Source organism: Piliocolobus tephrosceles, chromosome 15 (genome assembly GCF_002776525.5).
Source record: "Piliocolobus tephrosceles isolate RC106 chromosome 15, ASM277652v3, whole genome shotgun sequence".
Classification (NCBI taxonomy): domain Eukaryota; kingdom Metazoa; phylum Chordata; class Mammalia; order Primates; family Cercopithecidae; genus Piliocolobus; species Piliocolobus tephrosceles.
The window spans coordinates 93,927,284-93,931,072 of record NC_045448.1 but is presented as its reverse complement, the minus strand read 5'-3'; the positions used below and the strand labels follow the sequence as shown (position 1 = coordinate 93,931,072).

General features: G+C 46.7%; 1 long non-coding RNA gene across 1 annotated transcript in view; it reads right to left on the bottom strand.

Annotated features, from left to right (window-relative positions):
* LOC111524273 overlaps positions 1 to 906 on the bottom strand; it is a 36,203-nt gene extending 35,297 nt beyond the window's left edge. The window contains exon 1 of the long non-coding RNA XR_002725743.1: positions 787 to 906. This is a non-coding gene — a long non-coding RNA (uncharacterized LOC111524273). The remainder of the gene's footprint in view (positions 1 to 786) is intronic.
* Between the last annotated feature and the right edge of the window lie 2,883 nt (positions 907 to 3,789).

The following is a 3,789-nucleotide window of genomic DNA, read 5'->3' as shown; positions in this document are numbered from 1 at the left end:
CCTTCCTTCCTTCCTTCCTTTCTTTCTTTTTTAGACAGAGTCTTGCTCTCTCACCCAGTCTGGAATGCAGCAGCATGATCTTGGCTAACTGCAACCTCTGCCTCCCAGGTTCCAGAAGTGGTTCTCCTGCCTCAGCCTCCCAAGTAGCTGGGATTACAGGTGCCTGTCACCACACCTGGCTTTTTTTGTTGTTGTTGTTGTATTTTTAGTAGAGACGGGGTTTCACATATTGACCAGGCTAGTCTTGAATTCCCGACCTCAAATGATTCACCTGCTCCAGCCTCCCAAAGTGTTGGGATTACAGGCATTAGCCACTATGCCCAGCCTCAACTTTTCCCTTCTTAAAAGAAGTTATCTATTCATAAACTGCTGATTTGGGGGAAGGGGGTATTGTCCCCATAAGCTTTTCACAAAGCATCAATGAGTTCACCACACTTCCTCTCAAGCTTCACTATAAATTTGATGTTTGTTCTTACTTCAAATTTAGCAGAAATTCACATTGCTCTGACAGGGGCTCTTTTCAAACTGACATATTATCCTTCTTAGTGCCTCCAACTAGATCGTGTACAAACATGTTATAAAAAGTTAGTACAAATCCATTTTGATGCAAAAAAAATAAAATTGAAATCCAGCGTAGTTTTTTTCATAATAAGCATTTTCTATGAACTTTCTGAAGAGCCCTCAGACAGCTGCTCACACAGTTACTCCACATCCTTGAGGATCAGAGATCAAGGCGTCAGCAGGGTTGGTGCCTTCTAAGGGCTGTGAGGGAGAAACCGCGTATACCTCTCTCCTGACTTCTGGTGGGTTGCTCACCATCTTCAGCATTCCATGGCTTGGAGATGCGTCACTCTGATCTCTGCTTTCATCTCCACATGACGTTCTCCCTGGATGTATACAGCTCTGTGTCCAGATTTTCCCTCTGTATAAGGACATCAGTCATATTGAATTAGGACTCATACTAAAGACCTCCTTTTACCTTGATTACCTCTATAAATACCCTCTCTCCAAATAATGCCACATTCTGAGGTACTAGGGGTTAACATTTCAACATATGGATTTGGCAGGTATGCAATTCAACCCATAGCAACCTATGTCCAAACTGCACTAGCCCCAGGGACAGATACATAAATAAAACATGATACGGGGAATGAAGCACTCACTGGCCGTTGGGAAAAACTCACAGCTGTGTCCCTCTCTGTTATTACTTTTGTAAGCACATGAAACTGACATGAGACTCTTGCAAGTCCAGATGCCTAGGATCCAAAGAATCTACCACTGGGATAACACATTTTACAACAGGTAACCAGGTAAGGTTAGGGGATGGCTTCAGGTTTCTCAGGTTGAAAATTTAGGAGTATGTGAAAACCAGCATCTAGGAGTATGTAAAGCATGGCGTCCAACAGCACAGAGGAGGGAGGCATCGGGTGACCAAATCTTTCTAATCCAGTGTGAGAGCAGTCGTAATGGATGATGGAACACAGAAGAGAGAGCCGCTTCTCCTGTTCCAGGAAGGAGGAGGCTGCCAGGTAACACTGGGAGACTGTGCTAGAGCTAGTCCACAGACAAAGGGCCGGAGTTCGAAAGGGTCACAGGCTAAGGACACTCCAGGCGGAAAGAGCAGCCAAGCAGATGCTGCGGAACGAGAGGTCCCAAGCATGTTTCTGAGAACCTTGATTTTGCACCTTGTTTCAGACACTTTCTTGTCACTGATCTGGTGTAGGTGGGAAGTGAAAGTGTAAAATACGGTGGTTTCCGAAATAGGGTGTTTATACACCTAAAAAGTTTTGAAAACTCCTTGATAGGCTATTTTTTAAAAATTAAGTAAAAAAAATCTAACAAAGTTTCTTAACTTCTCAACATTTCAATGAAACCCCAAGAGTATGTGAGACGGGTTCATTTTTACTAATATATTTTGGAATTTTCTGCCACGTAAGGGACCTAATGTAGAAAACAACAACAACAACAACACTAATCTAAAATTTAATCTGCATTATATTAAATGGAAAACAATCTCTCTTTATCCTCCTTTCTCTCTTCTTCCCCTTAAGTAGGCATGGCGGGATTTCTTGAGCTGTTGACTCAGCTCTTCTCCCTCTCCCAGGCCACATAACTTGGTCATTCATTTCCTGTTCCCTGCTTCAGCCAAAGGCAAGTTGCGGAGAGAAGAGGAGAATGGAGGCCTTCACCTTTACCTTTGAGAGCAAAGCTTCAGCCCCAGGTTAAGACCAGGGCTCAGGAAGAATATTTGGTCTTTCAAAGCAAATCTTTGGCCTCAGCAGCACAGAGGCCTCCTGAGTAGGGGGAGGGGTATGCACAGGCTGCAGTGTCCTGGGAAGGGCCTGTGCCCATGAAGTGGGCTTCATCCCCACTTTGTGCAGTTTGTGCAGAAAGACAGCTTCAGACAAAGGCCAGAGTGGGAGCAAAACCCTGAGGTTCCCTTGGAGAAGCAGGCTACGCAAACGCCTATTTGGTGATTCAGAATCAACAAGCCAGGCCCAGTTTCACATGGGTTGCCTCCAGGATGGGTGGGAGCTCCCAAGAGCCTCATGGGAGGTCCAAGTGAGTGGCTGTGGCCTGGAGAGAGTAGGAATGAAGCAGAGCTGGGGTGGAGTGAGAACAAGAGACAACAGCAGGGAACAGCAGGCTCTGACAACCAAAGACCAGAAAGGAAAGCATCTCCCAGCCCCCAAGGGGAGCAGTGCCAGCCCCTAGCATCAGACACATCTGCAGGAGAAGCAGGAGACTTCAGCTAACCAAGAATAATGTTCCTTTACCCAGACAGAATGGAGCCTGGGAAATTAGATTATGCTAAAGGGAAGCCAACATGCATTTTCTGCACACCTGGCTTCTGGGTCTAAGATTTTTGTCGGCTCCTAAAATGCGAGCCTTGTTGAATTGGTGTAGGCTTCTCCTTAGTCACCAGGTAAAGCAGAGGGCTGGGACACAGCCATATTCAGTAACTCAGCCTGCCCTTAACCAAAGGACCCAGGAAAGAGGTAAGAGCGAAGAAGGTGAATCACAGATTCGAAAGCAAAGCAAATAAAAGCAGTGGGGAAAGACAGGGTATGAATATGGGGCACACTTTGAGGCACAGACACTTCCCAGGACCCTGCAGCCCTCTGAGCATTCCTCTGCCCTACTCAGAGGCATTTTTCCCATGTCAAACTCCTCAGGGTTGGGGATTCTGGATGCTCCTATGTAACCATTCCTTCCTGCTCCATCTCAACATTTGTGTTGTTTGCAAAGAAAGTGGGCTCCGTAAGGTCAAGGGCTGCCCCAGGTGCATTTGTGTGTTTAACAGGGTACTGGGTGATGACTGTGTTAAAAGGAACAATATTGGAGTTTTTTACCAGAGTGACTGAGGAGTTCACAGGAGTCCAGGGTGTATGAGTCCCACCAAAGATTCCATGTGCCTTGGGACTGCCCCATCCCATTGGGAATTCCAGTCTGACTTCTTGGCAATGGGTACCTGAGCAACAGAGCAACAGAGCAAGGTGGAGGAGAGAAGCCCTCCTAGTACCCATCCCCACACCAGCAAGAGGGAGCGCCAGACTCACAGCCTACCATCCCCTCCAGCCCCAGCCCACCCGACCTACATCAGCCACCTTCTGATTGATTATGCTTTTCCCTGGGGAAAAGGCCAAAAAACCATCTAGGCCTCAGCCCCAGCATCCCTGAACCTCTAACCCAGCGCTGGACTTCCAACTTTGAGACTTCTTTCAGGTGGGACAAGCAAACCCCATGTTTTTTAAGTCTCTGCTATTCAGGTTTTCCTGAATTATTTGT